General features: G+C 35.6%; 1 long non-coding RNA gene across 2 annotated transcripts in view; it reads left to right on the forward strand.

Moving 5' to 3' along the window:
• The window catches only part of LOC143252134 (uncharacterized), an 80,822-nt gene extending 62,230 nt beyond the window's left edge, over positions 1 to 18,592 (forward strand). Inside the window, exons 3-4 of one of the 2 annotated variants that reach the window (XR_013028855.1) lie at positions 14,150 to 14,294; positions 17,843 to 18,592. This is a non-coding gene — a long non-coding RNA (uncharacterized LOC143252134). The other variant, XR_013028854.1, reaches the window with a different exon arrangement.
• The last annotated feature ends 289 nt before the right edge of the window (positions 18,593 to 18,881 follow it).

The raw sequence follows: 18,881 nt of genomic DNA on the forward strand, positions 1-18,881 counted from the left end.
TAAAGAGGCCGACATATCTCCGTCAGGTAATTATAATACGGCTAAATGTGAGATCAGGAGAAATTGTAAAAAAAAGAATAATAATAGTCATCGAAAACTGCCTATATGACATATTACTTTTAGGGACCTGTAAGATAATGCCCTTGCACCACATTCCATGTAAGTTGTTTAATATACACATGAATATTCATAAACACTTCAAATTGTGCTTTTCTTGATGAAACATTTAGCAAAAGACATATATTCTAGAATTCTCTATATCTTTGTTTGGGACTTGCGAATAGTAGATCGGTCGAAACGTGGACAAGAAAAGGACCAAACTCCTTTAATTATGCCTTTTGTGTCCTTTTAACCCCTCTAAAATGACCAAAAGTAGGCATCTCCACATTTTTGGACGTGTGTGTGTATGTATGAGACCCATACAAAAGTATTGTTTTACCAACTCCCATGTAAATTGGTCAAAATATAGACAAACAGGTGACCAAAAACTTCAATACTGTGTTGTTTTTTGTGAGCTCTGACCTCCCTAAATAGTCTCAAAATGAACAAAACAACTTTTTATGTTAACTTGTTGGGTGCATGAAAATTTATATTTGTGCCGATTTTCATCTTCATTGCTGTAAATATGATTTCACAGGATCTCAGTGTATACATGTTTCAATTTTGACCCCATAAAATCCTTTAAAATGCTCAAATAGAAAAAAAAAAGTGTCTGGTCATATTTGACCAAGGTATAACATATACCAAATGTCAGGTCAATCTGCCAAGAAATGAGTGTGTGTGTGTTTTTCTTATAGCAAAGCCAAACCGGGCTATCTGCTGAGTCAACTGAGAGGAATCAAACCCCTGATATTAGCGTTGTAAATCCGAAAAGTTACCGCTGTCCCAGCGGAGGACGCAAAGAAATGAAGGAACAGTGGTCGACTGAAAGTTCTTGGAAGAAGAAAAATATGAACAAATCAGTATGACTCGCTGTGGAGACATTAAAAGAGTAAATCAAAGATATTACGAGACCGATATAAACAATGTCGCTTTAATACAAAACAAGGAGTGAACACATTTCACAAATTACTGTTATAAAAGGACAATACAGACATTTTATGATAGCAAAGTGTACTGTGAAGTACATACGATTGTCTTGAAGACAGACAATAACAAATGAATAAATAAATAAAATAAACACGTGATTACCCTTGTCCCCCAGAGGGAGGAGACAAGCGTGTTACATTTGGGTCCGTGTGCATGTACGTTGTCCGTGCATGTATCTCAAGCAATAATAAACCGACTTAAACGAAATTTTTATGAATGATAGGGTGTTCCGAAAGAACGGCCCTCCCCATATTGGTTCGGATATGGATGTTGGATCACTTTGAAACATCTTTATAGTGAAGATGTAGGTATTTTGATCATAACGGAGTAAGAAGTGATTGGATTAAAACTGAATTTCAGGCGCACATTGAAATAAAAAATCCAATAATTTGTGGCAGTGCAAAAGCGTGCAGTTTCTCTAACTGTTCTTATTGACACATATTTAGGGTTTTATCTTACTCTCTCACTGGAAGAAGCATAACATGTAAAGTTTATTCATGCTTTTACCTGTAAATACCCTCAGATTGGTATTGTATGATCTTGAGAAAGTAGACTACATAATAACATTACTATAAATTCGTCATATAGATGACAAACCTAGAATAGTATATTGTAAATATAAGGATTTCAAACGTAGAAAACTGCATCCAAATAAATGTGCTTTAAATGTTTGAATGGTATTTCTCCACTGATGTATCTCAACAGGTTAGGAATTGAGACTTTCTGTAACAATTAGCATTCACAATACTTTCTAACGGACTATTAAGCTTATGGTATTTTTAAGACCGTGTTTACAAGTTACATTTGTTGTAGCCAAAATATTGTATATTTTATAAAAACGAAAAAGTTCATCGTATTAGTAAACAAACCTTTTAGTTTTAAATAATTCTTATAAAGGGTCATCGAAAATTTCCGGGGCTGAAGTCTCCATGGTGAACAGAACGCAAATAGATCATTGTGTGGCTGTGCGCTGAAACAATAACCATAAAAAGCTAACTAGATACTGTTATTTCGATTTTAGTTTGTAAGTGTATAGATGGATGGGGTTTATTTTAAACGATTCTGACAATCTCTGTACATTGTTGAAAACTAATTTGAGTCTTCCACCTTCTACCTGAGTTTGCTATTTATATCGAACAATATTTCAAAAGTCATTGATTCATTCATTTACAAAGAAAATCGTTATTTTTCCACGCTTTTTAACACTTAAAAAGATTTCCTGGGAAGGTCTAACGTACATCTTTCTTATCAAAGTTAAAAAAATGAAAAGTCCTACTGAAACAAGAAGTGATTGCAACGTTACTAACTGTTACAGCTTTAACATATTGCTTGAAAATTAAAAGCTGCTAGATACTTACAAAGCTGGCTTTTTATCTTTCTAACAATACTTGTAATTGTTACTTTGATATTCAAAAACTCGGTCTTTATCACTAACCTTTAATTTTTAGCAGGATGACGAGCTAATTCGGCAAAGTTAATAAGACACTTATTCTGGCACGGCATGGTCAGGTGGGTTAAGGCGTTCGACTAGTAATCCGAGGGTCGCGTGTTCGAATCCCCGTTGCACCAAACATGCTCTCTTTTCAGTCGTGGAGATGTAATAATGTGATGGTCAATTTCATTATTCGTTGGTAAAAGAGTAGCCCAAGAGTTAGCGGTGGGTGGTGATGACTAACTGCCTTCCCTCTAATTATACACTGCTAATTTAGAGACGGCTAGCACAGATAGCCTTCGAGTAGCTTTGTGCGAAATTCAAAAACAAATAATTATTCTAAAAAAAGTTTTACAACGTCAAGAAACGTTATATCTTGTAATTAATTTGATAACCTAAATAAACAGTTTGAAGCAAACGATGAACATTTCGTTCTATAAATCCGAATAATACGCAGCTGATAGTAATATTTAAGAATATTTAATTAGCTTTTGTTCGTTCCTGCGCATAAAAAGTGGTAATGCAATTTTAAGGGCTAATGACCATTGAAATTATTTGACTTTCTGATGATTTAGGCTCAGTAAAAGCTTACATTCAGTAGCTGTAAAAGGTAAATTATGTCAATAGGAAAATAAGTAGGACACAAGATTAAAAGGTTATTATGTTACTGTGTCGTATCTATGGTGGACATATTTTGAATACCAGATGTTGAGTTTCCGAATTGATATATTATTTTATACTCGCATCATGTACTCTGTCTTGCAGTCTGGGGGGGAGATCCCCTTTTGACTTGAACAGTCAGAATTACTTTTTTTATAGATGTTGGAAATAAGATTACAGCATTAGTAACTAATATATAAAACAATGTTCTTCAAGAAATATAAAAATCTTTTGAGGTAAAAAATAAAAATTGAAAATATAAAAACTAAGAAAGATGTTGAAAAGTGGTCACTCTTCATTAACACTCTTGAAATTGAATTTGTAATTTTTTTCTATGAACCACACATCTTTCTAGATAATAAAAAATGTTTAAGAACTGTTGTTACTCTAGTTCCTACTTCATGAATATTTATTTTAAAAACGTTTCTATTGTTACTAAATACATTATTATTACTGCCAGGATCTTAAATGAGGAAAAATAAATTATTGTGTCTCATTATTATGTATACTTTTATTAAAGAATAAAATGTAAGTGTTATTTTAAACATTGTAATAATGGAATATTTAGAAGGTGGCTGTTTGATTGATACTGTTGACAAAACTTGTCTCTGTAAAAATGAAATATTAGGAACTCTGGCTCTTCAACGGGACTTTCTGCGCTTCCCCAGTCCAGAGTTTGTACAACAGAGTCTAATGAACCTCCAATATACCTTCACCGTTTGCAACTGTCTTTACTATATGCTGCAAAACCTCAGTCCTTACAACAACATTTCACCTGGTGCTGTGTTTTCCCTACTCGGTGAGCCATACTTTATGAGAATAGACGATCTGCCATTGTTCCTGTTGGTCGTCGTATCTAGATGCATTTGAATGAATTGGGTCTGTCCTTGCATAACACTACTGTATCCACTGATCAGCCCATCCCACCGTGGCTTATCCGCAAGTATGACCTTTCTTTAAGTCACCTGAGAAAAGCAGATACTCCCGATTGGAAGTATTATCTTTCGAACCATATTTCAATTCAAATTTATATGGATAGTTCTAAATCAGTACCCTCTGTGGGCTCTGTCATTGTTTGTTGTGGTTTGGTTGTTGCGTACTGAATCCTATCTACAGTTTCTGTATTCACAGCTGAACTGTATGCTCTTTATCTTTCCCTGGATCGCATAAAAGCTAAGCAGTACTAACATTGCATTATTTATACTGACTGGATTAATATACGTGTAGAAACGGCTGGTATGGGTAGATAAAGTACTATGTTCGCTCTTCTACATACGTTTTTACACATTTTTCTCTACAAGTGGGTTTTTCTCGTCTTTACTGACTGGTTTAGTTCTCTATTGGCCCTGGAATGACTTCACGTTGGTTCACACCCTGTTCTCGCTGATATTCAAAACTGACTGGCCCATTTCTCTTTAATATCTACTTCATTCAGGTTTTCTGGATACCTGACCACGTCAGTATTCGCGGAAAAGGGCTCGCCGACACCGCAGCTAAATCTGTTTGCTCTGGCACTATCACTGCTGTGCCTGTTCCATACGTGGACTATAGTCCTGTTTTCAAGGCTCGGCTCCGTGCCAGTTGGCTGTCGAATTGGAGTGAGTAACATCAAAACAAGCTTTTCCAAGTAAAACCCTCTATTAAACTTTGTCCGTCTAGGCTCCCGTAAGAATCAGAAAGAGGAAGTTGTTCTAATTAGACTACGCATTGGTCACAGTTTTTTAACTCATTATTTTCTTTTATCTGGTACCGATGCACCAATGTGTTGTCTGTGTAACACTCAAGTCACAATAAGCCACATTTTACTGTCTTTCCGTTGTTACGACTCTCAACATTTAAAACATGTTTTGTCCCAAGGATTATCCGTGACGTTAGACTGTTATTGGCGACGATGACACTGTCCACCTTAGAACTATTTTAGTTTTTTAAAGGCCATTAATCTCTTTTATGCTAGTTAAGTTTTTAATTTATAAATTAGACCTTTTTTAATGTAATTCCCTTCCAAGAATAAAAGTACGACTAGTTCTATTTGAAATTGGAATTAGAACGTCAAATAACTCGAAACCAGGTTTGGAAAGATCAACTTCAGGTGTCAAACGTTGATGTTTGAACTACCCGTTAGCAATATTGTCGAGTTATGATAATTACAGTTATGCTACAGAAAGTTCTTTGCAACTTCTATTACTGTAAATTTTTCTTTTTCTGCTATAAACTGCATATGAAGTTGTATTTAATGCTATTTATGTTTTTAATTCAAAAATTCAACTTTGTTTTGTTTTACCTTAATTTCCTTTTATGAATTTTAGTAATTTTACTTAACTTTAACTTTGTACCGGATGATTGGCGCAGATAGGCTAGTTCCTTAGCGCCATAAAACAACAAACCAAACAACCAACAAACCAACTGAATTTTTTTTATTAATTTATGTGTAACAAATGACACAAAGTAACTTTTCGTTCAGAGTGTAGGGCTCTTTCTACCAGTTATTTTTCATCCAGAGTGTAGGGCTCTTCCTTCCAATTACTTTTCATTTAAAGTGTAGTGGTTTTCCTTCCAGTTATATCTCGTTTAGAGTGTAGGACTCTTCCTTCCAGTTATTTTTCATCCAGAGTGTAGGGCTCTTCCTTCCAATTACTTTTCATTTAAAGTGTAGTGGTTTTCCTTCCAGTTATATCTCGTTTAGAGTGTAGGACTCTTCCTTCCAGTTACTTTTCATCCGGAGTGTAGGGCTCTTCCTTCCAATTACTTTTCATCTAAAGTGTAGTGGTTTTCCTTCCAGTTACTTCTCGTTTAGAGTGTAGTGCTCTTCCTTCCAGTTACTTTTCATCCAGAGTCTAGGGCTCTTCTTTCTTGTTACTTCTTACTTGGAGAGTAGGACTCTTCCTTGTAGTTACTTCTTACTTAGAGTGTAGCACTCTTCCTTTTAGTTACTTCCCTGAGAATGTAGAACTTTTTCTTCCCGTTACTTCTCATCCAGAGTGTAAGGCTGTTCCTTCCAATTAGCTTTCATCCAGAATGTAGGGCTCTTTCTTCTAGGTACTTCTCATCCAGAGTGTAGAGATCTTCCTTCCAGATACTTCACTTAAAGTGTAGAACTCTTCCTTCCAGTTACTTTTCACTTAGTGTAGGATATTTTTTCTAGTTAATTTTTACTAAGAGTGTAGGACATTTCCTTGAAGTTACTTCACATAAGGTGTAAAACTCTTCTTTTCCGTTACTTCTCATCCAGAGTGTAGAGATCTTTCTTCTAGGCACTTCTCACTCCAGAGTGTAGGGCTCAGTTCTCGTTACAGTTACGTTTCGTCCATAGTGTAGGACTCATCCTTCTAGTTACTTCTCGTCCAAAGTGTAGAACTCTTCGTTCCAGATACTTTTCACTTAGTGTAGAACTCTTTCTTCCAGTTACTCTTCACACAGAGTGTAGGGATCTTCCCTTCAAATACTTTTTATCCAGAGTGTAGGGCAGTTCCTTCCAGTTACTTTTCATCCAGAGTGTAGGGCTCTTCCTTACAGTTACTTTTCATCCAGAGTGTAGGGCTCTTCCTTACAGTTACTTTTCATCCAGAGTGTAGGGCTCTTCCTTCCAGATACTTCACTTAAAGTGTAGAACTCTTCCTTCCAGTTACTTTTCACTTAGTGTAGGATATTTTTTCTAGTTACTTTTTACTGAGAGTGTAGGACATTTCCTTGAAGTTACTTCTTACATACGGTGTAAAACTCTTCATTCTAGTTACTTCTCACTCAAAGTTCGTGACTCTTATTTCCAATTACTTCACTTAAAGTGTACAACTTTTCCTTTCAGTTACTTTCCACTCAAAATGTAGAACTCTTTCTTCCAGTTAGTTTTCATCCAGAGTGTAGGGCTCTTCTTTCTTGTTATTTCTTACCTATAGTGTAGCACTCTTCTTTATAATTACTTCTTCCTTAGAGGGTAGGATGTTTCCTTTTAGATACTTCTTTGAGAGTGTAAAACCCTTTCTTTCCGTTATTTCTCATCCATAGTGTAGGGCTGTTCCTTTCAGTTAGTTTTCATCTACTCTCTCTTTGAGTTAATTTTCATCCAGTGTGTAAAGCTCTTCCTTCCAGTTACTTTTCATCCAGACTGTACGACTCTTCCTTTCAGTTACTTTTTACATAGAGTATGTGACTCTTCCTTTCTGTTATTTCTTATTCAGGGTGGAAGGCTCTTCCTTCCTGTTACTTTTCATCCAGAGTGTAGGGCTCTTCCTTCCTGTTACTATTCATCCAGAACATGTAACTCTTATTTCCAGTTACTTTTTGCCAGAGATTAGGACTCTTCCGATAAATTACTTTTCATCCAGAGTGTAGGGCTTTTCCTTCCAATTTGTTTTCATCTAGATTGTAGGGCTCTTCTTTCTTGTTACTTCTTACTTAGAGTATACGACTCTTCCTTTTAGTTACTTCCCTGAGAGTTTAGAACTCTTTCTTCCAGTTACTTTTCATACAGACTTTAGGTCTCTTCCTTCCAGTTACTTTTCACTCTCAGTGTAAGACCTATCTTCTACTTACTTTTCTCTTAGAGAGTGGGATTTTTCCTTCTAGTTACTTCTTACTCAGAGTGTATGACTCTTCTTTCCAGTTACCTCTCATCTAGAGCCATGAGCTCTTCCTTCCAGTTACTTCTTATTCAGAGTGTAGGACTCTTCCTTCCAGTTACTTTTCATCCTGCGTGTAGGGCTTATTCCTACAGTTAGTTTTCATCCAGAGTGTAGGGCTCTTTCTTTTAGTTACTTCCCTGAGAGTGTAGAACTCTTCTTTTCCGTTACTTCTCATCCAGAGTGTAGAGATCTTTCTTCTAGGTACTTCTCACTCAGAGTGTAGGGCTCTTCCTTCTCGTTACTTTAGTTACGTTTCGTCCAGAGTGTAGGACTCATCCTTCTAGTTACTTCTCGTCCAACGATTACGGCTTTTCGTTCAAGATACTTCACTTTAAAGTGTAAAACTTTTTCTTCCAGTTACTCTTCACACAGAGTGTAGGGATCTTCCTTCCAAATACTTTTTATCCATAGTGTAGGGCTCTTCCTTACAGTTACTTTTCATCCATAGTGTAGGGCTCTTCCTTCCAGTTACTTTTCACTTAGTGTAGGATATTTTTTTCTAGTTAATTTTACTAAGAGTGTAGGACATTTCCTTGAAGTTACTTCTTACATAGGGTGTAAAACTCTTCATTCCAGTTACTTCTCACTCAACGTTTGTGACTCTTCTTTCCAATTATTTCACTTAAAGTGTACAAGTTTTCCTTTCAGCTACTTTCCACTCAGAATGTAGAACTCTTCCTTCCAGTTACTTTTTATCCAGAGTGTAGGTCTCTTCTTCCAGTTACTTTTCGTCAAGAGTAGAGGGCTCTTTATTCTAGTTACTTTTCATTCAGATTGTAGGAATCTTCCTACAAGTTATTTTTTATCCAGAATGTAAGGCTTTTCCTTCGAATTACTTTACATCTATAGTGAAGTATTCTTCCTTCCAGTTACTTTTCATCCGGAGTGAACGTCTCCTTTTTTTTAATTACTTCCCTGAGAATTTAGAACTCTTTTTTTCCGTTACTTCTCAACCAAAATGTAGGGCTCCTTCTTCCAGTTATTTTACATCCAGAGTGTAGTGCGCTTCCTTCCTGTTAGTTTTCATCCAGAGTGTAAGGCTCTTCTTCCTTCTTACTTCTTACTTAGAGTGTAGGACTTTGCTTTATAATTACTTCTTCCTTAGATGGTAGGACGTTTCCTTTTAGTTACTTCTTTGAGAGTGTAAAACCCTTTGAAAGTGTAGGGCTGTTCCTTCCAGTTACTTTTCATCCAGTGTGTAGGACTCTTCCTTCCAGTTACTTTTCATTCTGAATGAGGGACTCTTCCTTCCAGTAACTTTTTTATCCAAAGTGTAGGGCTGTTCCTTCTATTTATTTTTCATCCAGAGTGTAGGACTCTTCCTTCCAGTTACTATTTATCCAGTGTGTATGGCTCTTTCTTCCGGTTACTTTTCATCCAGTGATTAGGACTCATTCTCAGTCATTCTTCCCGTTATTTCTCATCCAGAGAGTACGACTTTTCCTTCCAGTTACCTCTCATCCAGAGTGGAGGGCTCTTCTTTCTGGTTACTTTTCACTCTGTGTGTAGGACATTTCTTTCACTTTCTTGTCACTTAGCCTGTGGGACTCTTTCTTCTAGTTACTTCTTACTCAGAGTGTGTGACTCTTCCTTTCAGTTACTTCTTATTCAGAGTGGAGGGCTCTTCCTACCAGTAACTTATTATTCATAGTCTAGGATTCTTCCTTCCAGTTACTTTTCATCCAGAGTGCAGGGCTCTTTTTTTCAATTACTTTACGTCCAAAATGTAGTGCTCTTCCTTTCAGTTACTTCTTATTCAGAGTGTAGGCTCTTCCTTCCAATTACTTTTCGTCCAGAGTGTAGTGCTCTTTCTTACAGTTACTTTTCATCCAGAGTGTAGAGCCCTTCTTTCTTGTTACTTCTTACTTACAGTGTAGGACTCTTCCTTTTAGTTACTTCCCTGAGAGTGTAGAACTTTTTTCTTCCAGTTAGTTTTCATCCAGAGTGTAGGGCTCTTTCTTCTAGTTACTTCTCAATCAGAGTGTAGGGCTCTTCCTTCTTGTTACTTTTCATCCAGAGTGTAGAACTCTTCCTTCTAGTTACTTCTCATCCAGAGTGTAGGACTGTTCCTTCCAACTATTTCTCATTCATAGTGTAGGAATGTTTCTTCTAGTTACTTCTCATCCAGTTCATGGCTCTTTCTTCTAGGTACTTAAGTTACTTCTCATCCAGTGTGTAGGACCATATTTTTCATGCTTCTCATCCAAAGTTTAGGGCTTTTCCTTCTTGATACTTCACTTGAACTTTATAATACTTCCTTCCAATTACTTTTCATCCAGACTGTAAGTCTCTTCCTTCCACTTACGTCTCACTCAGAGTGTAAGACTTTTCCTTCCGGTTACTTTTCACTCTGAGTGTAGGACCTTTCTTCCACTTTCTTCTCACTTAGACTGTAGGACTCTTCCTTCCAGTTGCTTCTTTTTTAGAGTATGTGACTCTTCCTTTCAATTATTTTTATTTCATAGTGAAAGGATCTCCCTTCCAGTTACTTTTCATCCAGTGTGTAGGGCTTCCAATTAGTTTTCATCTAGATTGTATGGTTCTTCTTTTTTGTTTCTTCTCACTTAGAGTGTAGCACTCTTCCTTTTATTTACTTCCCTGAATGTTTAGAACTCTTTCTTCCCGTTACTTCCCATACTGAGTATAGGGCTGTCCGTCCATTTAGTTTTCATCTATAGTGTAGTGCTCTTCCTTCCAGTTACCTTTCATCCTGAGTGCAGGACTCTTCCTTCCAGTTACCTTTCATCCTGAGTGCAGGACTCTTCCTTCCAGTAAGTTTTCATCCAGAGTGTGGGACTCTTCCTTCCAGTTACTTCACTTCAAATGTAGAGCTTTTCCTTCCAGTTACTCTTCATCCAGAGTGTAGGACTCTTCCTTCCAGTTACTTCACTTCAAATGTAGAGCTTTTCCTTCCAGTTACTCTTCATCCAGAGTGTAGGACTCTTCCTTCCAGTTACGTTTCACTGAGAGTATAAGATATTTTCTTCTATTTACTTCTTACTCAGAGTGTAGGAGATTTTCTTCAAGTTACTTCTGACTTTGGGTGTTAAACTCTTCTTTCCAGTTAATTCTCATTCAATGTAGGTCTCTTCTTTTCTACTTAAGTCTCACTCAGAGGGTAGGACTCTTCCTTCTAGTTATTTCTCACTCAAAGTGCATGACTCTTCTTTCCAATTACTTCACTTAAAGTGTAGAACTCTTCCTTTCAGTTACTTTTCACTCAGAATGTAGAACTCTTTCTTAGAGTTAATTTTCACTCAGAGTGTAGGATTCTTCCTTCCAGTTACTTTTCATCCAGAGTGTAGGACTCTTCCTTCCAGTTACTTTTCATCCAGAGTTTAGGGCTCTTCCTTCTAGTTACTTCACTTAAAGTGTAGAACTCTTTCTTCCAGTTACACTTCACTCATAGTATAGGACATTTTCTTCAAGTTACTTCTTACTTAGGGTGTTAAACTCTTCTTTCCAGTTAATTCTCATTCAGTGTAGGTCTCTTCTTTTCTACTTAAGTGTCATTCAGAGGGTAGGACTTTTCCTTTCAGTTATTTCACATAAAGTGTAGAACTTTTTCATCCAGTTACTTTTCACTTAGAATGTAGAAACCTTCCTCACAGTTACTTTTCACTCAAAGTGTTTAACTCTTCCGTACAGTTACTTTTCCCTGAGAGTGTGTGACTCTTCCTTCCAGTTATTTCTCATCTAGAGTGTTGAGCTCCTCCTTCCAGTTACTTCTTATTCAGAGTGTAGGATTCTTCCTTCCAGTTACTTTTCATCCTGAATGTAGGACTCTTCCTTCCAAGTAATTTTCAACCAAAGTGTAGGATTCTTCCTTCCAGTTACTTTTTATCCAGAGTATATGGCTCTTCCTTCCAATTACTTTTTGCCCAGAGTGTAGGGCTCTTCCTTTTATTTACTTCCCTGTGAGTTTAAATCTCTTCCTTCCAGTTACATCTCACTCAGAGTGTAAGACTTTTCCTTCCTGTTACTTTTCACTCTGAGTGTAGGACCTTTTCTTCCAATTACTTCTCACTTAGACTTTGGGACTCTTCCTTCTAGTTACTTCTTATTCAGAGTGTAGGACTCCTTCCCTTCTATGTTGGACTCTTTCTTCTTATTCAGAGTGTAGGGCTCTTCTTTCTCGTTACTTCTTACTTAGAGTGTGGGACTTTTCCATTTAATTATTCCCCTGAGAGTTTAGAACTCTTTCTTCCCGTTGCTTCTCATCCAGAGTATAGGACTGTTCCTTCCAGTTAGTTTTTACTTTGGAGTGTAGGACACTTTCATCTATTGAATATCCACTAACAGTGTTCGACTATTCTTTGTACTTAATTCTTACTTAGAGTGTAGGAATCTTGAGTCCAGTTGATTCGACATATCCTTCACTCTGAAATACTTCTAACATAGGATAATCATGGAATTTTTTGATTTATAAAAGTATGAAAACTAATTTTTTGACTTATCCAAAATCTGGATATTTCTTGTTCATAACCGAGGTGAGAAAGCTTTTAAATTTCCAGCCATTGTTATTTTCCCCATCTGTTATTTTTGTAAAATGTGAGTAGCACGATTTCAAAGAGAAGTATGCCCACAATTAGTCAAATTATAGCGGACATGAAAAATGTAATAAACCTAGTGGTTTGCGGTAAGTATATTGTGGAATTTGATCTGTTGTGTCTTAAATAAATTGAAGCTAATACTACTGTAATATCACAAACACAAAGTAGATAAACTTTTCGAGTGGTAGCGATTTTTCCATCTACTGAGAGTAGACCAAAATTATTCGACGAATTTGAAAAAACAAAACAGCTCCATTTGCTCTAGATTCTAGAACTTGTTTTATAATCTCTTAGAGAGTTTTTTGTGGAACTGGTTTCTAAGGTTTTACTCTTAGCAACATGACGTGTCTACAATATCAGATAGATAATTGTTGTTATGAGAAAATAATTAATTGTTGAACTTTTGTATTTTAATACTGTGATAAAGGTTAAAAAAGAACGACCTTTACATTCCAGATAAATACAAAAGAATATATTTTTATTTGAACAATGTTTCGCCTTTGCGGCTTCTTCGGCGTAAATATACGTAATTGACTGATATTAAAATATTCGTTAAATTATAAAACTGTTTGTTTATCGAGTCTTCCGTGACGTGTTTAACAATGTATAAAATATTATTATAGTATAGTTATAATACACGTTACGTAGCTATACAAACACGTCACATATATTACTTTAATTAATATAGAATAAAGATTACCCACTTCTTTTGACAAATCGTTAATTGAGACTGGAACGGATATAAAGTCTCTTACACCAAAAGCCGCATCGTTGATTTTCCAAATCGAGCGTCGAAGCTAACAAATCGTGTTCTTTTTCCTTTTCTTTTAAAACAGTTTTAGTATGTAGTGAAGTAACGGTTGGGCCTGGCATGGCCAGGTGGGTTAAGGCGTTCGACACGTAATCTGAGGGTCGCGGGTTCGAACCTCTGTCGCACCAAACATACTCGTCCTTTCAGCCGTGGGGGCGTTATAAAGTGGTGGTCAATCCCACTATTCTTTGGTAAAAGAGTAGCTCAATTCAAAACCAAACAAAATAAAAACAAGTACCTGTTGTTAGCGTTCACAGCCTTATCGTTCAGGCGCTGGGCGAGGGGGAAAGGCATTTTAAATAATCTAAAAATGGAAGTAATTTTAATAAAATAATAAAACGTAATTTAGAGGCAAAATGAAAGGTAATAAATATTTTTCTCCAGACTGAAACGTCAATATTTGGTGTATAAGTGTTTGTCTCGGTTAAAATAAAAACGAGTTTGTTTGTTTTGAATTTCGCTCAAAGCTACTCAAGAGCTACCTTGTGCTAGCCGTCCCTAATTTAGCAGTGTAAGATAAGAGGGAAGGCAGATTGTCATCACCACCCACCGACAACTCTTGGGCTACTCTTTTACCAATGAATAGTGGGATTGACCGTAATTTTACAACGTCCCAACGGCTGAAAGGGCGAGCATGTTTGATGCGATAGGGGATTCGAACCCGCGACCCTCAGATTACAAGTTGAACGCCTTAACCCATCTGGTCAAGTCGGGCCTGAAAATGAATTTTTGTTCGGAAAATGTACCTGCACCTACTATCTAAATGCGCATGCGTACAAACCAACGTGAGTATACTTTATCATACATATTAGATAGCAATGTGTTAAAAACGTATACTATTGCTCGACAACCTCAGGTTAGATATTTTAAAAACTTATATATATTTATTTCTTGCTAATTTTAAGTACAGTAAAGTTTAACAATAACTAAACTAAAGAGAAAATGTACCCAAGTTGATGTTAATTTATTTCTTTATCGAATATAGGCGTACTTAGTAAAGGCCTGATTTGTGTTAAGCCTAAGATCAGTGGACTTGCAGACTACGGCGTCTCCGATTAGAATTATTTTCGGTTACACCAAAAATAATGTGTTTCGAGAAGTACTATTGCGGTGAAGACACCAATTTGACCGTAAATGTTTAGAGGATGTTCACTATTATATATATTTATGTTTTACAGTTATCAGTTGACGTACTTTTGATGTAGCAAAATATTGTTATATTTGAAATTTATTACCTTCCTAATTAAATTTAGTTCATATTCTTAAAAGAATATTAGTTTATATTTATAAATTATTTTTGTAAAGTGTGAAGGCGTCGGGTTATCGTGGAGATGTCTTAAGAAGGTCGAAACGTTGTTCTGTGCTTTATTAGTAAAAGTTTTAATACCCATACCAGCCGTTCTTAGATACATTATTAGAAATGTCATTTTTCGCGATCCGATTCACTCAGACAAGGACATGTTATATTACAACAAGATGTGAATCATAGTAGTAAGTAACATTTACACTCTAACATACCTTAAGGAGTTCATGTTACATTACGTGAACCGTTAATACAAGTAACTGGTTAACATTTATACTTTAATAAATACTGAGCTGGTTGCTAAGTTTATGTAGACCAATAAATCTCTAGTAACTTTGTATAGCTTAAGAACCTAAACACAGACTTGTTTCTTGTTAAATAAATTGTCCGTTTTTAGTTAGGCCTACTTTGTTCATTTTTAAATACGTCTACAAGATACATTCTTTTATCATGAGATTACTGAACTCATCACATAGCTTGAAGTGTATCTAAAGGTAATATAATGATAATGGTTAATTATTACCCAAATCAGAATAACTTTTTTAGTGTTGACCAAAATTGTGAAAATATAAGACGTTTGTGGTCCTGTCTTCTATAAAAACTAAAACCATCTTGATTTAACATGTGTTTGTGTGTGTAAATACATATATATTAGTTTGTTATAACACAAAAATAAGCCGAAAGAAAAGCAAATTAAACAAAAACGCTGTATCAACTGAAAGATCCCAAGGTACAAGCTACAATGTGGGATTATAAAATGTACCCTAGGGTTTGGAGGTGACACCGAAATAGGACCCACATTGCGGTGGGGATACACCGTCAACCAGTCTTAACCTCCATTCGGTAGTCTTGCATAAGAAATAAATAGTCGCAATAGATATAGAATTAGAAATAAAAATTAGGAGAGCGAGATGTGGGTGCTCAAGCCCTCAATGCCCCACATATATCACCCTTTGCTGCATGTAAACAGTTGTGGGAAGGTAACTGCTCTCCCAAGTAAAGAATTAATTGAAATAAAAAGTAAAATTAGGTTGTACCACTTGAGAGGAGTAGGTAAGATGAAAACCTTACATCTTGTTATCAGCTTGCCAGCCCTCAATATGGTAGAAGGGCGTAACCAAATTCACTGTTTATCAATCTATAAATGAAATCTTACTTCTTCGAACACTTGATGATAATTAGGCACGCTTCGTTTCACCTAAATGTTTATTTTATAAGCTTTTAAAAACTTGTAAAACGTGAAAGTAATTTAAATGAAAATTTCTTATGAATAGAGTTCTCGATAAAACTGAAAGCAAAATTCACATACGGAAGAACACACAAAGGAGGTGTGATACACAATGCCCTTAGCAACATCAGATTTCACAGCGCTTAAAATAGTCGCCAAGAGGTATCATTTCATAATAACAACAATTTTTACAGAATCTTTGGCATCTCATGCTTTCAGCATAGCTTTAAATGTCATTCAAATAGTCCTCAAATAATGTATATAGTTACAAAACACGCGTGTATGGGATAAATGTTCCCTCATTTCTTTCGTCTTTAGTTATCTGAATAAAGCTGCTGTGAAACAAATTACTTAGGTCTAGTACAATGATTCAATTGAAAATCAGTCTCTTAACTCCATAACAGAGTATGGCATGTATCACACAACCCGCAACAACTAGTGATCATACGCAACATTTCGTAACGTCACAACAGTTTCTTGTACGATATATACAACCCACACGTAGTAGTGGTCCCAGACAATGTTTCTTTAGGTTACAACAGTGTGTGGTGTGTATTATACAACCCATTCCTATTAGTAGTCACGAACAATATTTCTTTAGGTTACAACAGTATGTAGTACCTGTGCTGCCTCTGCTGGTGGAATTTTAAAATATTCCTCGTATATCGTAAAATATTTACTGTATTTAAACGCATCTTTCATGTTAAGAATAAAACAATGCTGATAATCAATTTAGTGCTGTTACTTTCGAGAAATTCAATGAGTTTTTAATCTTTCAATTTATGTTAAGTTTCAAAAAATATCCTATTCCATTGAAAATTGAGATTCGTTACAACTACTTACGTGTAAATGTATCTCTCATTTGTGTGATATCTTGGGTTCGAATCCTTCTTAGTCTTTTTTTGGGTGAGGTTATAAAATACAAAACTTATAAAAACAAAAAATCTCAAAATTTGCTCGTTTCAGAGCAAAGCCACTTTGAGCTATATCTGCAGTGTTCAAGCTTGGAATCGAATTCCGAATTTTAGCGTTATACGTTCGGGGACTTGCTGAATTCCCATCGGAGGACATCACAAAATGTGTAATTTCATATAACATCTTAATGTGTTTTATTTATTCAGACCAACAGTTTATTTTTTAAACAAAGAAAAAATGTTCATTAATCCTCCTAGCGGTAGCAGAATGAAATAACTTAAATAAGAATAATTAATTTGGTTTAAGATCTGTTCCACCAGAGTAACAATTAATAAAAACTACAATATTATCAGGTAGTTAAGCCGTGAGTCTGAGAGCTTAAAACTCTAAAAATCTGTTTCTGTAGAGTGGAAGATAAAGATTCCTGACTGCATGTGGTTGTTGTAAGTGGTCTGAATTGTTTTGAATTTCGAGCAAAGCTACTCGAGGGCTATCTGCGCTAGCCGTTCCTAATTCATCAGTGTAAGACAAGAGGGAAGGCAGCTAGTCATCACCACCCACCGCTAACTCTTGGGCTACTGTTTTACCAACGAATAGAGGGATTGACCATCATATTATAACGCCCCCACGGCTGAAAGGGCGAGCATGTTTGGTGTGATGGGGATTCGTACCCGCGACCCTCAGACTACGAGTCGAACACCTTAACCCACCTGGCCATGCCGGGTCCGTGATGAGACACTTTTTATTTAGTTTTAATAAGAGCAATGAGAAGAAAAGAGGAACACATAAGAAATTTTCTTAACATGAAGTAAATTGGTCAGATTCCTGAATATTTAGACTTAACATATATTTAGCACATTTATGTACAAAATTATAATATAAATGATTAAGTCTACACTTTACAGAACCAACCACATTATTAAAAACATATGGTGATAGTTTTCTCTCAAAAATAATGTTACTAGCTTCCTTTATAGTAATGCCATGGAATTTAGATTAACAGTTTCTTGTCATCATCTCTGTGCAATCTATACAGTCGTGTAACGCGTAATTATAAAGTAAACATAAATATAAAAGTAACTGTTTTTATTTGTTTTGGAAGAAAGTCACCTTGGGCTTTCTTCTATAACGATCGCGGGGAATCGAGCCCCAGATATGAGCATTCTAACAGTGGACATAAATATAGCATGTTTAGTTGTGGTTATTTTACATTATACTTATTTGTATTCCAGGAAAAGAAATACACAGTCCAGTAATTAAACAGACACCCACTCCAGAAAGAATCCAGTTTTATTAAATAAACAAACATGAAACTAAAGGTGCAATATTTTCCATCTTGTGAAAACACATTCTTGTATCTTCTCGACTGACTTTCGGGAAATTATCAAAACAACAGCATATTATTTTATAGTCAGGATGAAATATCTTAATGTTTGCTACTTTTCATTTGGCCGTAAAAGTATAAAGACAGCATAGTTTTTAAAACCGAACAAAAACTATACAGTGTTATAAGTAGAAATCAGCTGACACCTGTATGTTGTCGGTTCTACCTTTACAATAGAACACTAAACAATTCAATGTAAGCGTCATTACCAATCTTTGTAGTAAGATCGTTAACAAGACTTTACCATAAATTAACTCGAGAACTTCTGAAAACTAGAGTATATTTCACAACTTAAAATGGTATGTTAAGTAAAAATTGACATTTCACGCTACAAGCTTTAAAAAATATTGTGTAATATTCTGCTTGTGTGGTTCCCTCTATTGTTAAATAAAGCGTGTTCTTTTTAATGGGTGAGTTTTTATTTACAGTATATTAAGAGTTCATGCAGGTGATTGTTTTAAGGCTCTTGCTCTGCTTGCTCAAACTCAGGTAAAAAAAGCTATGTAAAATAAAATTTCCTTCATAAAGAACAATAGTGTGTTTTGATCATGGCTCATTCAAATTAAACAATATTTAATTCCAAGTGTCAACTCAAACACTTGGTTCCCAACATTTCACAATCGATGTAGTTTGGTATCAAAATTTTCAGGTTCTCTCAGGTAACTGAACAGAAAGTTTATTGAACAAATGTAAGAGAAAAGCTTTTGTTTTTTTCTTCAGAAGTTTTGACAAATAATCAAGTCCTCTCATCAAATATATTTTCGATTATGACCTCTTTTAAAATAGAAGACAACAAGAGTATGATGGACCAATATCAAGGTTTAACCAAATGAAGGAAATTAAACCTTAAAAAACACCTTATAATAATTTCATTGTTACGTGTAGCT

Source organism: Tachypleus tridentatus, chromosome 6 (assembly GCF_004210375.1).
Source record: "Tachypleus tridentatus isolate NWPU-2018 chromosome 6, ASM421037v1, whole genome shotgun sequence".
NCBI classification, from domain to species: domain Eukaryota; kingdom Metazoa; phylum Arthropoda; class Merostomata; order Xiphosura; family Limulidae; genus Tachypleus; species Tachypleus tridentatus.